Source organism: Gymnodraco acuticeps, unplaced genomic scaffold, assembly GCF_902827175.1.
Source record: "Gymnodraco acuticeps unplaced genomic scaffold, fGymAcu1.1, whole genome shotgun sequence".
Taxonomy (NCBI): Eukaryota; Metazoa; Chordata; class Actinopteri; order Perciformes; family Bathydraconidae; genus Gymnodraco; species Gymnodraco acuticeps.
Genome location: NW_022992344.1, coordinates 1,265,624 through 1,284,997, shown reverse-complemented (window position 1 = coordinate 1,284,997; position 19,374 = coordinate 1,265,624).

Here is a 19,374-nt window from a genome sequence, read left to right as displayed (position 1 = left end):
CCTTTGGCGTGCAGTTGTGACACGCCGAGTCTCCTTCGCTTCATAAACGGACGCAAAGAGCTTTCAACTGATTGCAATGTATTCCCATCGGCGGCGGTATTTGACGCTCAGGGAAGCACCGCTGCCGTCCATGTCGGTGGCAGTTAAAGGCAATATCAGCATCCATTCCCATAGGATAACGGAGGATTTTATATCCGGAAGTAAGTATTCTCCTTACTGTCGATTGGTTTTACAGTGATATCTGCACTCCTCATCAACTAAAAAACACCAGATTATCCTTGTTAATTACACAACATTGATTGGTTTAAATTGTGTACAATGCTTTTGTATTTTTCCCCTTCGATTCGGAGAAACAAATATTTTTTCGGAGTTTAGGATTGCCGAAGACACTAAACTACCCATAATCCTCAGCTATCGTTCCGCTTTGCTCGACAAACCCCGTGATTAGTCCTCAAGCTCTGTGATTGGTTGACCTCCAACTGCATTCCATATGAAAAAAACCGTTTCGTAAAAGATAAAATCATACTTTATTCAGCAGTGCTTGCTTTACTCTTTGAAAGTCATCACATAAATGCATTGTAATAAACGATTCGGCTGCATTAAATATTATCTGTCTTAGTTCTTTATTTATCTACAGAGATTGGGCTTCAGAATTTACCGGAAACCATTCTTTTACCGTTCTGTTTTAATTTCACTATAAAGTTAGTAGTAATATTTAGTTTTGATATTATTGTTTTTTATTAACTAGACCGCTGGGTCTGTGTTGCTGTGGGTTTTTTCCATCGCTTTTGTGTTGCAAATATCAAAACAATAACAAAATATATCCGTCGGAAACAGCAGTATAACTTATTGTGTTAACACTGTAAACGTGACCGTTTTTTAACCCAAACCACCTACTGGTTAAAGCACGTTATTACATGTTTAGAGTAATTGCAATGAAGGTAGATTGTGTTGCTTTTTAATGACTGTTTTAAAATGCCTTTTTGTTAACCTCTTAAGCCCCACGGACCCGCCAAAGGGGTCAAAACCACAACATCTGCAAGCAACAGTGTCTGAGGGCTTCTTAAGATGTAATAAACTATGAATGTTTCATATCCATGTAACGGGAAGAAACTCAGCTAACTGATCTTTTTTTTTTTTTTTAAACCCACAAAGCTAACGCTGAGCCTCTAAATGATCCACGAGCAAAAAAATGCTAACGATGGTTGCACAGAAAACACGGTATAACACCCTTATTACTTATCGTAACTGCACATCTAACCCATCGATTAGCATCGTGAGAAGACACATAATCGATAGCTATATATATCATCACTCAATGATAAGAACTCGAAAACGTATTAACAAAAACAGATATCAAAACACGTGGTGCTAGGTAGCAAAAACGGGAATATGTCTTACCTCTGTTGTTGTCTGATCAAAGTTTTCTTCAATGGCATTAAAATGATAAAAACGTTGCTGAAGGTTAATCCATAGGTTAATCCAATGTGTCTGTGTCACTTTGAAATTATTTATAATAATCCATAAGCAATAAACCTACTTTTCAGATTTCAGAGGGTGAGACAGGTTTCGATTTGGGTAAACTGCATTCGCGAAGCCCCCACTTTTTTTTGGTAACGTTGGTGTGTATGTGGAAATTCCCCTTCGATTCTATTGGTTCTCACGGTTAAAAAGAGATGTCAATCATAAAAATTGACCAATGGGTTCCAGAGAAACGGCAAAAACGCCCATTTCCACCCAAATCACCCCAGAGGTGGAGTTTTGTTTGCTAAACCTCTCTAAAAAGGTCAAATGTCACTTGTTTTGCATCAATCTTGATACAGGGTACTTATTATATGTTGTACTTTGGATTCTTAAATATTTTAGTCTACTAACCCATCATCCAAGGGTAGTTTTCACTATAAGTATAACATTTTTTTTGGACGGACACTATAATGTACAGTTTTTTACTATGTTCAATCTGAATTTTCTTTAAAATAAAAAACATCTATATTGATTCTGACTTTTCTACATCCAACTCACAGGTTTATCATTGCTTTGAGAACAAAGATGAGTAATTTCCCTCTTTTAGAAGTATAGTTATGGTCATTTGCGAGCCTGAGACCTGAAAAACAGGCTTGGGGCCTAACAGGTTTGTCTTTCATTTTTGTAAAGCACTTTGAATTGCCTTGTGTTGAAAGGTGCTATATAAATAAACGTGCCTTGCCTTGTCTAAGGTCTGCTGCATGTTTTGTTGAATGTGTTATATTTGATGAAAACATTTAAATATGAAGAGTACATACAAAATAGGGGGAAATTAGAAGGTCAATGATAGAAATATAGAATAGAAAATATCAAGAAGATACTGTAACTTACAGTATATCTAGAATAAAAACAATTTAGTGCCGGATGTACACAGATATTAATAGGAGGATGTGAAAAAACAAACAAACTAATTAGGCTTTAGGGATCTGCAGATAAATATTTAGTCTTCTCAAGCACCCACTATCAAATATCTCGCCTGATTGTTGGCACTTGACAATCACCTTCCCTGTGTAACTAAAGTCTGATTTAAGGGTTGTTTATATTTCACATAATTAATCCAAATCTGTAAAGTAACTAAAATAAATCTAGTAAAAATACCAGGTTAACCTTAAAGAAAGCCCTCAGGATTATAAAAGACCCCCATCACCTCAGCCACAAAGGGTTCTGTCTGATGCCGTCTGGCAGGCGGTACCGCAGCATCAGAACTAAAACCACCAGACTCAGAGACAGTTTCATCCCACAGGCCATAAGACTGTTAAGACACCTGCACTTTGAAAAAACATCCATAACATTAATCTGGCTGCTTCTTAGAAATTATTTATTTAATATATCATATTCCAATCACTTGTATATAGACTCTTATTGCACTATTACACTATTTTTCCAAATCCATGGGGGGGGGGGGGGGCGTAGGACACGTTCGAGTCCTTTTTTGGATAGTGTACCGTCGATGGGTTTCAGTCCATTTCAAAGTGTTGTTTGACGCTCGGCGTAAACTTTGCGCACTGCCACTCCAACATCCAATCCAACAGAGTTTGAGGACTAATCACAGGGTTTGTCAAGCAAAACGCATGGTGTAGTCCGATAGCTGAGGATTATGGGTAGTGTAGTGTCTTGTGCCACCCTAAACTCCGAACAAATATTTGTTTTTCTGAATTGAAGGGGAGAAATACAAAAGCATTGTACACAATTTAAACCAATCAATGTTGTGTAATTAACAAGGATAATCTGGTGTTTTTGAGTTGATGAGTAGTGCAGAATATCACTGTAAAAATAAATCGACAGTAAGGAGAATACTTACGTCCGGGTATAAAATCCTCCGTTATTCTATGGGAATGGACGCTCACATTGCCTTTAACCCCCTAATCCCACCAGGAGCGTCTGCGCTGCGGCGTTTTTTTAGCGATCGCGGCCACTCTAGTCAATGGGTGCTATTCCACAGACCCGCTGCGCCGTGCTGCATTGACTAGATATAATATATTTTAATATTCAATTTATTTTGTATTTTCATCTTAAAGTATAGCTATCAGAAAAATGTAAAATTAAGAAATAATATTTCCCTCTGAGGTGTATTGTAGTTAAAACAGGAAATTGTATTTCACAAGTGCCATTGTACCAATAGTACAGTAATTCATCAAATATAGGGCTACTACATTTTGATTTGTTAATATTTTTTTTACATCATTGAAAAAACAACTACCCAGAGTATAACCTTGTATTTATAGTCAGATAAATTGTGGAGGACAGACAACAATAATTTGGCAGTCATTTGTCAGGACAAAACTATTTATTATGAAATGCATTATCAAAAAAATACATAATAACATAGGATATTAAAAATAACAGTTTTTTACAAATGCAACAATAACCTGTCTTTGGGAGTACAACAACTATAACTTTTTGCTTTTTCAAATTGTTTGGAATGAAAAAAACACATCTTTCAATCATTTTGTCAGTGTAGTAACTTTTGTGTGTTCCAGTAATCACACCATCCTGTCCTGCCAAGACACACTGCCCCTCAGGAGAGTTGAAGAATGTGCAAGAAAGCCTCCCTCACATTACAGGCCTCTCTTGATGCCCTGATTCCTCCCATGTTTCTCACTGGTGCCATGTGTCTTCCCTGCTGCTCTTCCTCATCCAGCAACCTTGGTTTTCCACAGGGGCCAGCAGGAAGTTGTGTAGGATTGCAATTGCAGCCACCACAAGCTGTCCACGTTTTTTCGGGTGTGCAGGTTGATGCGACGATGGAAGATTCTCCACCTGGAAGCCAGAATGCCGAAGGCATTTTCCACCACCATCCTTGCTCTGGAAGGTCTGTAGTTTAAAATCTCTTTTGTTGAGTGAGGTTCCTTTCCAGGGTATGGTCTCATCAGGTATTGGCTTGAGTGGGAAAGCTGCGTCACCCACCATGACGAATGGCATCTCACCAGGTGAGCGCAGCACCAGGTAGAGAGGTACTGGTTGGAACATGAAGTGTTCTGGCCTCCAGTCCTTTCCCCAAATCCGATCCGGCATACACCCCACCCATCACTTGTTTCTCTTCCGAAGTCCCCCACTTGAATCACTCGGAACCTGTAGTCAGCATCAACAAGTGCCAAAAGCACTATGGAAAAAGTCTTCTTATAATGAAAGTACTGACTCCCAGACAGTGGTTGGTGCTTGGATGACGATGTGCTTTCCGTCTATTGCTCCCAAGCTATTTGGGAAATTCCATTTTTCCCAGAATCCTTGTGCAACCTCCTTCCACGTGTCTTCTGTTGGCCTGGGTAGGAACCTCTCCATCATAATTTTTTTTTTTTTCAATGGCTGCACACACCAAATGGACAGCGTCTCTCACAGTAGTGCATCCTAGGCGATAGCTGAATGCTAGGCGGACCAGTGAGTCCCCGGAAGCCAAGTATCTGTGAAGGGAAAAACAAGCAAAGGATTAATAAGTGAAATCATTTTATTAATCGGAATCTATTCTTTTTTTCAGTCGACGTTTGCAAGGCGAAATGGAAGTCACTGAGGGATGCTTTCGTCAAAACCCAGAAGAAGTCCATCCCAAGTGGATCTGCAGGTGGCTCGCAGAAGGCCTGGAAGTATTCAGACATAATGTCCTTCATTTTGCCATATATACAGCAAAGGAGGTATGTATGCACATTTTTGTATTTATATAATTTTGTAACTTTGTAATTTGTCATGATGTATTGCAAAGGGTATGACAGAGTTTATTTTAAATTACATAAATATGTTCATATTGCATAAATTAATCCCAAGAAAAAATATTTTTAATTGATTTCATGTTGTTGTTTCTTTTAATATAGTTCGACAAGCAGCTTGGGAAATCCTTCCCCATTAGAAGAGATAGAGAGAGAGCATTCTACACCAGGAGCAGCATCTGGATATTCAGGCCCACGCACACCCACCCCACCCTACAGCCCAGCCCCACCACCTCTGGTACCCACAACCCTCTGCAGAGAGGAGGCCCTCTAGGTCCCGTAGCCCCCAGGGATCCACACCAGCAGCGGCCGGCCCAGCGTTCCACAAAGAGGAGGCCACAGAGCACAGACCTTTGGGGAGCAACTCATTTCTCTACCTGCAGGAACCTCCAGCCACACCACATATGCCAGACTCACCACTTGAAGAGTCATACTACTTTGCTCTGAGTCTGGTTGCCTATGTTACAAAGGTAGGCATAGACAGGAAACATCGGGCAAAATAGCTATTTTAAACACCTTCCATAGTCTTGAAAGAGAGGAGTACACACCACAGGACATTGGCAGCCAATTTTCCATCCCCCCACGTCACAACACTCCACTCACACCCTCCAGGCCAGTAGCCCTTCGGCCAACTGCACCCCAACCCCCACACGCCCAATCAACAGGGCCATTCACAAACATGCTGTTCTCCAACAGTGGCTCAATATGAAGACTTGTAATTCATATTGTTTTTACTGTAAATAGTTTCCTTTTTTGTGTGATTTGATGTTATTTGATGTTGGTGTTTAAAATGTTGTTTTGGGTGATATGTTTCTAATTAAACGTTTATTATACTTGTGGTCAGTGATTTATTGTCTGTGAAATGTGCATCTTACCCTCAGTGCAAGAGCCAGTCTCTGCTTGGGTTCTATGGCAGCTCTGAAATTTGTGGATTGTCTGGTCAGTTCAGGGCCCAGGAGGGACAGAAGTTCATCCATCTGCTCTGCACTCATCCGAAATATTGGTGATGTCATGTCGTTGGCTGTCCAGCCTCAGCTCAGCCACGAGGTGATGAAAATCACTTTGTTGTCTCCTTTGCTGGTTGAGGGGTGCACCCAAAACCGTTCTCCTTCTCCTCCCCCCACCCCCCCCCGTAGTCTTTCAAGTAGGAGAATACATGCCAGCGTTCTCCTCCGGTTTACAGGCACTGTAAATTATATATATATAGAATAATTGTGATGATGAATGCATATTTTTTTACCACTAAAATACAGCAACACATCTTTGATTCATGTCGTTTATAACTGGAATATTACAATTATTATTAACTGTGTCTGTTGTCTACAACACAACAAAATAGGAAATAACAACAATAAACACGATTTAAACAGACACAAACATAAACCATTTAACTACGTAGCCTACTTACTTGTAGAAGTACAAATGTCCAGGAAAATATTCCAAAATCAACAACTGCGAGGCTGCACACACGACGCTCCGCTTCCGCAACGTTTTGAAACGCGCCTGGTGGGTTATAACCATAGACTGTATATATAAATGGACGTAGGGTCCGTGACGTCACCCATAGGATTCTGCCAGAGTTGCCGTGAAGCCCCTTAGTAGGCGGAGTCGGCCACTAACGGCTCGACGGTGTCGTCAGAGTCTAACTCCCGCCTTCTCCAAATAAGGGCAAAGAGGCGGAGCTGAGGCGGGACAGGGCGGGACCTGCTGCCAACGAGCGTGACGTTCGAGTCCTAGCTCAGGCTAAGAAGCTAAGCTAACATGCTCTCAGTATCAATCTAATGTAAAACATGATTGATGAAAGTAGTAAATCGGTCAGATTTGACCCGAAGACAACAGGAGGGTTAATGCCATATTCACTTAGTAACGCATGAACAACTTTTACAAATATTTCTATATAGTCTGTGTTGGTAAATGTCATCTAGGTTGCACATTTCCTGCTGAAATACATGCATACCAAGTCACTGCGTGGCACTTTGGTTTTGATAAAACAGTGTAGTTCCACTATATAAACGTTACATTCATAATCAAACGAGACAATCTGCAAGATAATTAGCTATTTGGTATTATTCTTAATGCTTGTAATTCACACGTTAATAAAATAAAATAAGTACCGATACATAGCAGAATAATTGTGGCGGTGCTCAGCTTAATAAGCCTTGCTCAACATCATTTATTTAGCTAATACTACAGCGGGCTGCAGGCGAACCAAGTCCGCGTTACGATGCATTCCTTGATCTCCAGTTATAACGCCGGACTCCGCCGCTGGCCGAAGCTAACGGAGCCCCCAGGGTGCTAGCTACGGCCGCCGGGACGCGCTAGCGAGCTAGCACCCTGCAGCCCCGTTAGCTTCGGCGGCGTGGACTCCGGCGGCCCACCCCCTTTTAACATTTGCTCCGTTTAGCATTATGGGCGTCATAGCCATATAGTATAAAAAGTCTTACCCAAGGCTGAATCATAAACTAAACTGTATATATGTATAAAGGGTTACGTCCTTAGCTGGCTAATAAGCTACATAACAGGCTAAGCTAACAAGCACACAAACACCTGCTAACGGGGTTAACATGTATAATATTATCATTTTACTCACCGAAAAAAGCTGAAAGTAGACTTCTTGGAAGATCTGTTAGTACATTCAAGCGCACAGCACGACATTTTAATTATCTGGTATTTGTAACAATATTCCCTAACAGGCACGATCACCACGAACACAGCTAAAAGATCAAGTACAGTAACTACAACTAACTAACGTTGTAGCCTCTATGGTTGTAGCCTAGCAGATTGGACAAGTTGCTGTTAGCTGACAGTGAGGCACGTATCTGTCAATCAAAGTGACCACGCCCTAATGTATGCACAAACTTTAAGACCTAATATAAATATAAAAGGTCGCGTTAGAAAACAATTCACTCACAGATCCATAATCATGAAGGTGGAATCTAACTATATCGATAATAAAATGTATGGAGCCAGGGGTAGAAACATGTTTTTTTCTGCTGTAAAATCGGGCATTTTAACATGGGGGTCTATGGAAATTGCTCCTTTCTGCAGCCATCGCCTATCGGCCAATATATGAACTGCAGTGTGTGGCACTTCCGTATTGGCTTCCCGGTGTCAGTACCAGATATGTTCGGCCTACCAGATATGTTCGGGTGTATTTCCGTCGCATCCGTCATCCGTCATATCCGTCATATACTCACCTCCCTCTGCTCCCAGCGCTATGCTGCCACACACCGGCCGTCTGCGGAACTGCAGCCGGAGGAACTCGGTACAGCTTGTTATGTGTGTGTACTTAATTATTTACAATTAAAAAATATATATATTCTGCGTTACTTTAGCCAACACTTTTATAATATATAAGCCTGATCATGTCGTTGAAAGCAAGTACAGATGTTCTCCCTTTTCCACAGTTCTGTGTGAACTTCATCTAAGGCAGATGCTTTGCTTCTGCACCAGTTTAGCAGAAGTCTGTTTTGTAAGACTGGTTTTGTTGCAGTCTGTTCATGCTATGTGTTTCTTGCGTAAGACTATATACACACGGAACACATGTATTACAGGGCTGTACCCAGTGTGCTTCATAAAACATTTTTGAAGCTTATTTTTTTAAATTAAGCCGTTTCCATGTTATAACAGCATCTCGTTAAATCAATATCGGAAACAATAATTGTTTTTTTGTGGTTATTTAAATGTAATTTATGGTGCTATTAGAGTGCTTATAGACTGACCCGTTAATACAGATGCCCCCCCCTTTGTGTGCGGTGAGCTGGAGAGAAGGCAGTCTATTTATTTTGGTGAAAAAAAACCCCCTAACATATATGGATTGAATCAGAATATTGTGTTGGATCAAAACATATTGTACATTTTGAGAATTCTTACATCTATTACAATACATTTTGAGCTTTGGACAATGTTTGGATCAAACGAGCCAGAAACAACCTTAAGCAGCCACCACTGGAATATTATTGCAGTAATATTATAATACTAGTAGCCTTATATTAGTGTAGCCTAATATTGATCGACAAATATTTAGAAATAAATCTGGTTCTGCCTGCCTGCCTCATCGCACTCTGCCCTGCTGCATTACCATGTATAGTATTTACATTCATAATGATCCTTTTTTGTTGCAGAGCTTTAGAGGCTTTAAGAGACGAACTGTCAATGATGCCAACTTGGCGACCTACAAACTAGATATATCAATCTTGGAGCTATTGCGGCTAGCTACTTTCATTGGAAAGAGTCTCTAATTTTTTGTATGTATATATTTAATATATCCATCCCAAGCTTACCTACCCAACTGAATGAATTCACACATTCAAGTAAATAGAAAGACAGCACAGCATTCAAGTGTTTATTGAGAATTTGAACTTCAACGTTAATGGAAAAAGCTCCAAACTTTTCTCTACAGCCCTTAGTATCAAGAAATCCTTCTAGTTCCTTTTACATGTGGATAGGAAAACAGCACAGATTGTTCAGAATATATGAGGAAGCCATCAGGGAAGCAGCATGACCCAAGGCAGGACTGCAGAGACAGGTTCAGCCACGACCCGAAGTCCACGACCCGAAGTCCACGACGGGCAGCGTCCGGGAAAACCAAACTTGAAGGTAAGATATCAAATGATGATCTTCATTAATTGCAGTGACAATTTAGTCTATTCTGACATTTGTTTGTGTGAGTTAATCTTTACCTATGATATCTGGTTGCAGAAGGGACTGCAACAGCCTGGATGTTGGTCATCAGAGTAGATGCCCTGCAATTCTCCTCTTTTACCTTTCCCAACATATCCTATGAATAGAAAAAGAAAATATTGTAATTGAATCACACTAGGACCACAACACACTAAATATGTAATGACACATAAACATTATTATCCAGAATAAGAAGTCTACCTGGTTTGCAGTTTTTGTAAGGCTCCAAGCATCCACGGCAGGTGTCAATGGTGTACATGACGTTGAAATTCTGCTTGTATGAAGCAGAGAACAAACTCCATGTAGCAACACCTGTGTAAAACAAGCATTTCAATAGAGCCATTAAAAATATGCATAGACACCACAGCTGTCGTATACTGCTGCACCTTCACTGAATCACTTACTCTCAAGCCAGCGAAAGTGGGCCCCTCTTCTGAAAGACACAGTGGACATTGTGTCTCTGAAGGTGGTACACACTAGAGTGAGTGATGAGTACGCTTTGTCACCTTCCTGGAGAACCACTTCCATCAGAAGGTCCGAGAGAAGACAGTTTGGCAGCTGTGAAGTATTGGTCAGACTAGATCAAACATATTTAACAACACATTGACTAGACTGTTGCCAGCACAATCGAAATACCAAGATTCTTTGGGCTTCAGGTAGCAAAAATACACATTTTTAATATTAATGTTGAATATATCACACACATTTTTCTTATGTTTTGTTATTCTTCTCCTTGAGGTAAAAAACAGCTATCAATAAAGTTAAAAAAAGCAGTGAGACATAATAGTTGGAAATTCTGCCGTGATCATAGGTCGTTTTTTAAACAAAAAACAGTTACTGCTTCACTGAAAAGATATTACCTCCAATATGAAGCACATGTCGGACTTTTGAAACTGGACCTTTGAAGGAAAATATAAGGTGTGGGTCATGTGATTGTTTAATTACATGTGTATACAATTATCAATATTGATATGTATGCATGTGTTAAATAATCTGGATTGTTACATTTCTTTATCACAAACAGGAGTGTGCCTATTGACCTCATGTTCTGTCTTTTGCTTCTTTGAGACCCTGTACACTGGCTCCAGTGCCCCTTTGAGCAGCTCTTCGGCCTCATTGGTCCAGTAAGAAAACCTCTGTCCGTGGCTATAAAAATCACATAATATCAGGATGAAAATGTAAATCAGTGTCAAAGAAACTGTTGTCTATAAAGTAACATTTAAAATGTATGATTTACCCTTCAATCTGGTACCGTTCCATGAGCATAATGCACCACCATTTCCGGATCTGTGCTATGTCCCGCTAAAAGAAAATGTAACAATAATAAAGTTGAAAATGAATGGAACCTCATCATTTGTCTACTCAATGTTAGCCCCCTCTTCCCCCTGAAATACTAACTCAGAGGATAAATACTGACCTCGGTAAACCAAAGTGGAGCATCTGTGCTGAAGTTGAGTGCATACTGTGAAAGGATAAAGATCTGTTAAGTTATGAGTTTCAAAAACTAACAAAACCCCTTAAAAAAAAGTGTCAAGGGAGGAATTTACCATCAGTATGAAGACACCACAGTCATTGCCCGTGGTTTGGTGAGGCAAACCCTGTAAGAATTTGGAATATAACAGTGATGTTCATGGTCAAATGGAAAATAAAGACATGTGAAAGCAGGTGTATGAGATGGTGGAGAAATGTACCTTGACGTCTCTGCCGAACTTTACTGTCCACTGACCTGGAGCAATGCGGTGCGCTAGGTCACTGTCAAAAGAAATGATAAGACATGGGAATTGATTTGGTGAAGGAACGCTATACTCAATATAATTCATGTTTTTGGATTTCCTTACATTGAACTATTGCATGCCTTAAAAAAGGAAAGTTATGAAAGCCACTGAACGGGGCTAAAATAAAACAAACAAAAATACGTTTACCAGCCTCTGAACAAAGCTGAACTTGAAAACAACCTTTGAACAAGGCTTATAACAAAATGAACATTATAATTCATAGCATCCTGTTGCAGACTCTTTTTCTTTTGGTTCCACTAAGGACACTCCAGACTTTGTGGAAATGGAGATATATTATAAATGAATTTGATCAGATTCAGACCCCTGGTCTACAAGATGGTTACTGCAGTATTAGAATACTATAAACTATTTAGAACTCCCATACAAGCCACAGAACGGTAAGGGGGTAATCATGTTACAAAAACCTAAATATGTCCTTGTAGGAATTGTCCCCAAAGCCATCTGGCTTAAGAGGGTCGAGCAAATATAACTCTCTCTTTGCTGGCTTGATCACCTGTCAACCATTGACAAAATAGCTGAAATTAGACATAATCAAACACCAGAAGAAAACCACACAGCACAACTTATGTTCATTTTGTACATGCTGGTGAGATCATTTGGAACAGACTCACGCAAAGCAAATAGTGATCTGCCTTTCCTTGCTGCCGACTCCAGGCAGGGATGAAAACCATGTCCTTGGTGGCCAATTGGTCAGCCTAGTATTTTAAACAAGGGATTTTAAGTTGCTGTATATCAATTTCAAGAAACATAGGTCTCAAGCAACAGGAACTTACTGGAAAACTGGCCAACGCGTCAGCTGTTTTGGACTTCCAGGTAGGAACCACATACATATCCACGATGTATATATCTTTGCCCTATATTGATAGTTTTTCAAAAAAAATGAAATCTTCATAGAAGTATGTTCAACAACAAGAGACAACCACACTTCACGAGATTAGAGTTTCACCACTAAACAGCTATTTAGAAAATATGTGTTATTCAAAAGAAAAAAGCAGGCCAATGATGTCTGTTGAAAACCGTACATGTCTTTGGCTTCTTGTACCATCTTCAGGCACGTGTTTCCAATCTGAAACAGTAACAACAGTAAGTTACCTGTGCCATTTATTTGAGACAAGATGAAGTTGGGAGGAAAGCTCAAGTATACCTACATTTGACTCCATGCACTGAGGAAGACCCAGGCTCCAAAAGTCCTCTCTGGTCAGGCACACATCACCCTCCTTCACAATGACCTCTGCTCCAGGCCTATTGTGGTCTAGCACATAGCTGAGCTGCAAATAACAGATTGCAAAACATACTTCAAGCCAATAGAAAACATAGAAAAATTAAAATCAAATCACTGTGCATGAAGTAAACATATATCTACCAGCTTGTCTTGAATCGGATGTAGATCCTTTGCGTATTTCGCACCAGAGAGGGCATACTGGTGGTCAGCAACAGACCCCTCCGAATCCAACTTCGGTTCAGCTGTTATTAGATAGACAAAAAATAAACAGTATTATTGAAGTACCACACATGAAGTATACCTAAAATGTGTCCTTGTATTGATAATCAAAATACCTCTCAACATAGGCCTGATAAAGGGCTTCAGCTGAGACACATTCACACTCTGTCTCAGCTGAGCTCCTGTTGAGCTCAACAGGGTTGCCACACCCTTGTTGGTGATTGAGGAAACCACATAAGGGCCAAACCAGTTGCACTCCAGTTTTCCACCTTTTCGGCCCTCCTTCCTCTTATTCGCTCTTAGGACCTCATCTCCAACGTTAATCAGGAAAGATTTCACATTCTTTCCCTTGCGTTTTTCAAAAGAGATTTTCTGTCTCTGTTGTGCTATTTGGATGTTCTGGTAAATCTGAGAAAGATATGTAACAGTTATCATTTACAGTCCTTAACATACGCTTGCATTTTTTAGGAGTTATTATGTTTTAAATATTGCCATTTTATTCTCACCTTCGAGTGCAAATCTGCAATGGTTGCAGCCTTTGCCTCAAGCTGCTGTTCTGCCTCATCAGCAGGCACCAAAACAGAGGTATCATCCCTGTCATAGACTGTAGCATTTATAACACCCGGGACGCGAGGGTGCCTCCCAAACTGGGCAAAATAGGGCGTGCACTTGGTTGACCTCTGAAAGCATAAAAATTCCTTTTAGTATCTCTGTTGAGTATTGTTTCCATCTGCATTTGTTACAACATTGTACCTGCTTTGAGGTGTTAATGCTCGCCACAATGCCCCTCAGATGTCATTCTGGTCCTCTCCACAGTACTTTGCAAGTGCTTTTTTTATGTTTTGGTTTGTACGCTCATCTTGGCCATTGCACTGGGGATGGTACGCTGAAGTGATGCAGTGTTTTACACCCAGTGCATCAAAAACACCACGGTTGACCTGCAGATGGTTTAGTGTACACCAATTACCAAATTACCTGAAAAATCGTATTACATTGTTACACATAACACATACACTGTATTAGATAGATTATTGTACCTCATTGACAAATTCCCGTCCTTGGTCGGTAATGATCTTCTCGACAAGACCGAAATCGAGAAGAATATTTACAATCTTTTTTGAGACCTCAACAGCTGTTTTGTGGTAGAGCGTTTTTGCTACCACCCACTTCGTGAAGTTAGAATCGCTGTTAGAATGTATCTGCAATATAAAATGCAGAATGTTGTAAATACATACAGAATCACTGTAAATGATTTCCTTTCTTTTGAAACCAGATTCTTCACGTTTAGAACCTTTAAAGGAGGTTACACATGCTTCAGCCCATCATGATAGTACCTTTTGCCCTTAGCAGTGGAGGGAAGTGGGCCAATGAGATCCACACCAAGGACAGTCCATGCCTCGGGAACATGAATGGGATGCAGTACGGGTGCAACCGTTTTAATGACCTCGTGTTGCTGGCAGCGGGGACACTCATCAACCTTAGCAAATATCATACATTTTCAATCAGCAAAACAAAAAACTTTAGGTATAAAAATGATAGAACAGAGAAAACTTTCAGAGGAGACAGAATTAAACTGTTAAAGTTCTGAAATATGTTTTCTCTGCTCTGATGGAGCTCAAACTGTCTCACTCTGTTTCAATGTACACATACAACACATTTCTGTAGATCAATAATCAGTCAGTCAGTCAAAAACTCCCACCCATTTCTTCACGTCCTCCCGCATAGTGGACCAGTGGTACGTTGCCAAAACCTTCTCGGTGGTGCGCCTTCTCCCTGCATGACCTCCGGAACCCAGGTTATCATGGCACTCCTTCAGGACATTGATAATTTGGTCCTTGGTGCACACAACCATCCTCTCATTGTCCTTGTATGTGTAGTACAAATCTCCAGCTGGCACAACAGGAACAACAAAACAATCATTTAGACATGTGTAGAGATGACATTATGACTAAAAGCTGTTCAAGAAATCCAGTAGCAAATGTGGTTTAGACGTAACAACTACAGTAATGTAAAGTGTGTATAAAAAGAAAAAGGAGAAACAAGCTGTGGAGTCCTTGCGATTTACTGAAAAATGTTGGAATTGCAATATGATAAACCATTAGAGGTATGATCACTTTTGCACCAAAAAACACCATTAGATAAATAGATAGATAGATATATACTTTATTGATCCCTATAAGTAAAGGGATGTGATGATGTCACATGTACAGGGGGTTTATACCTCATAATAAAAACGTATGTTCGTGACTTAACCATGGTCTTATTCTGTTACTTACCTTTGATCAGGTATTGTTTGGATGCCCTCCGAATTAACGCCTTCCTTTTATCATGCTTTTCAGCGGCGATGGTGAGATTGTGGTAACCACCATTGAGCACGTACTGCTTTATCTCAGCATAAAAGCTCTCCATTTCTGTCATGAAAGTTAAAATGGTCGCGGTAATTATGGGGAAGCGGAGGGATCTAGATCGTTCACACATAACAAGCTGTACCGAGTTCCTCCGGCTGCAGTTCCGCAGACGGCCGGTGTGTGGCAGCATAGCGCTGGGAGCAGAGGGAGGTGAGTATATGACGGATATGACGGATGACGGATGCGACGGAAATACACCCGAACATATCTGGTAGGCCGAACATATCTGGTACTGACACCGGCTCTACCCCACAGTTTGCCGCTTGGTTATAACCAAGTCAAATGTGGTCACATTGAGTGACGGCTCTGTCAAGTGCCTGCCGCTGTTAGCTTCTTGTCTCTCTGCTACCTGCTCCGTGAAGCTACAGGGACTCTGCCTGCTCAGCTCATCCAGGAAACACAACTTGTAACCGGCCGTGGTTGTTTGTTCTTCATGCTTATATATCGGACTATTGTGACTCGCTCTGCGGTTAAAACAGACGGTGCATGAATGCGGTAAGTGAAATTCGAGTGCTTTATTTATGTGTTAATGATTTTAATCGGCTACGTAATGAATGGTAAGGCTTGGGTTAGTTAGTGGCTAGTGGTAGCTACATCGGTGCTAACGATTGTAATCGTAGCCTCCAAGTTAAAATCATAGACTGTATATACAAAGGTTACAACTAAATAGACAAGTGTTAAGTGGGATAATACTCTTGAACAAACGGCTTCTGTTTGAGGTTGATAAAATAAGGTTACATCCTTGTAACTTAGAGATATTTTATTATATAGGTAGAACTGTATGCATCTAAGGTTAATTTAAATTGGCTATGCTCAAGTATGTAGACAAGCTAATGTCGAAGTAGTGTATGTGAAATCAACCTCACAATAAGATGTGTGTATATTACAATTATTAATGTCATATTTCAAGATGATTACTTAGATATTACAATATGGTTGGTTGAGCTGGAGTTCATTATTGAGCTTAAACGTCACAGTCATCTGAAGAACGAACCCAAACCTTGAAGTTTTTATTAATTGCATTACCAAATGGGTATCAAATAAACAGTAAGCATTGGTAACACAATTTCCAAAGTTACAGTAAAATAAAAAGGACCCTGACTCGGACAATACACAATCCAACATGTTCAACAGAAGAGAATCAGTTATATTGTTTGTACACATGGTACTTTACATATATATCTGTTTGTTTAAAGTGTCCAGGTGATGCAGATAGGCTGGACCAGAGAGTGAGAGACATAACTGGACTCCTCACAGCAGTGAACTTCAGCACAGGTACAAAGACTCTTTTTTCATACTGTACAAAGAATCAAGAAAGATATTGGTTTAAATGAATGAAGTATTGACTTGAATACACTGATATACATTCCATTAAACAATACTAAATACTAGATCACCTACACATCAGTGAAGTTGAGGTTTTTTTCCATGCAAAAAGTTACATTTAGATATTTAGCAATATGACTTTGTCAGCTTTCTAATTTAATGTATTGAAGGCAAATATATTTAACACATAGTGAGAACTGCTACTATTTATCTCTCAATATTGTCTGTAAAAAATGTGGTAAAAGTGATTCTTTCAGTGAGACAACAGAGCAAGCTTCTACAGCTGCACTACGTTTTGATAAGTTAAATATTATTTTGATAATAACATATATTTCAATGTTGATGAACTTCATACTGTTCATTCATAATCTGATTGTCTTTGTAGCTCATTGTTGAAATAAAAAAAAAACATTACAATTACAAAATAATTATATCTACAGCCCCTAAACACACAAACACACCGCTTTCATAAATAACACACTTGTTCTGCAATAATGTTTTATGTTTCCTGTCATTTTTGTTAGGAAAGGACATGCCTGAAAGACACGACATTTTCTCCTTCTCTGAGGGTCAAGAAGAACATCCAAGAGGAACATTAAAAGCTGATGTTATGAGATTTTAAGACCAGTACAGGACATTCACTAAGAAACTACTTTTATTGTAAAAACAGTCAGCTGATCGAATGCAGCTATTTCCACATCTACACTCCATCAGCTGATTATTTCTATTTGCCTCACTTTATGAGCTTCACAACATGTACCTTGTTTTGCTACGTCACAAATAAATGGGGCCAATCTTCAGTCAGATGTGAATGTGTAATCTAACATTTTCAGTAAGAATAATGGACAAAAGGAGTGCAAATACAAATACAATTTATTGAAATGTGAACCAAAAGCACATATGGACAGAAGGTGTAAACCTATTAAATGTATAAGTAAACACATTTAGTCAAATAAAGTGACAGACTAGGCCTGTGCAGTTGGTATCAGCTTTGCCCAGCATGGGCTCCTCCATCAGGCCTGGTCCTCCTCGCAGAGGAAAGACCCTCAGTCCTCTCCAAACCAACAGACAGGACGTCCATCACACGGAGGTTTCTCCCTGAAGTCTCTCCTGATCTCTGGACACCACGCTGTCTCAATCCGTCCACACTGAATATGAGAGGGGGAAAATGAAAATATTAAATGCTTTAGACAATAAGAAACATAAAGTTCACTGTTGAGTTGCTCAGTTTTTTTAGATTGTCAATACTATTACTGTATAACTAATATATCAGGTTAAGAGGCACATTCAAATAAAGATTGGTCTTTAAATACATTTTGTCTTTTGAATTGTTTGTCTAAAGTCAAGGATCTATAACTGGTACTTAGTTTTAATGATACAGTCTGGTTATTATGCTGTTTGGAGGAGGCCTCACAGGAAAGAGCACTAACTAGCTACCATCACATGTACCTTAGCTTGACTTAATTGTATTAAACGTATAGTTAAGTGATATCAAAATATAAACAACTAATGTCATGCAAACATATTAATATTTGCTTGATTCCAGTGTTGAATTTAGCACAATTGCATACAAACGTTAAGGGGTTTTAAGATTCTGAAGTATTATGCTAAAAACTCAATAACTTAGATTATTATTTATAGTTTCATGTCCGCTTACCTTAGAAACGTAAAATGCGACGGCAGCGTGCAGATGGGGAGCATGTTAGCTTAGCTTGGTAGCTTCAGCTAGCTCTGTAACTTTCAGCTCGGTGGCAGCAGGTCCCGCCTCGGCTCCGCCTCTTTGCCCTTATTTGGAGCGGGCTGGAACAGGCGGGAGTTGAACTCTGACGTCACTGTCGAGCCGTTAGTGGCCGACTCCGCCTACTAAGGGCTTCACGGCAACTCTGCAGAATCCTATGGGTGACGTCACGGACCCTACGTCCATTTATATATACAGTCTATGGTTATAACGCAGGAGGAGGTCGCAGCGTGGCGCGGCGCAGCGCAGACGCTTCCGGTGGGATCAGGGGGTAACTGCCACCGACATGGACGGCAGCGGTGCTTCCCTGAGCGTCAAATACCGCTGCCGATGGGAATACATTGCAATCAGTTGAAAGCTCTTTGCGTCCGTTTATGAAGCTGAAGGAGACTCGGCGTGTCACAACTGCACGCCAAAGGACCCTGACCAAGCGTCGCTATTGGACTATCAGGGAGTGAGACTATGGCCGTTTCTCAATGTCGAGTTAACCTGCTGCAGAGCCACTATTTGAAGTATACTACGTCATCGAGTGGCGCCGAAGGACTGTTTAAATGCATGTTAAATGCCAAGCATTCGGCGCCACTCGATAACGTAGTATACGTTAAATAGTGGCTCTGCAGCAGGTATACTCGACATTGAGAAACGGCCAGTGTTGCTCAAGCGGCCTCTGCTGCCGACTTCATCAGTGAGGAAAGAGAATAAAAAAGAAAACACAAACTTGTTTTAAAAGTCCTTAAGCACGACATGCAGTTTCCCC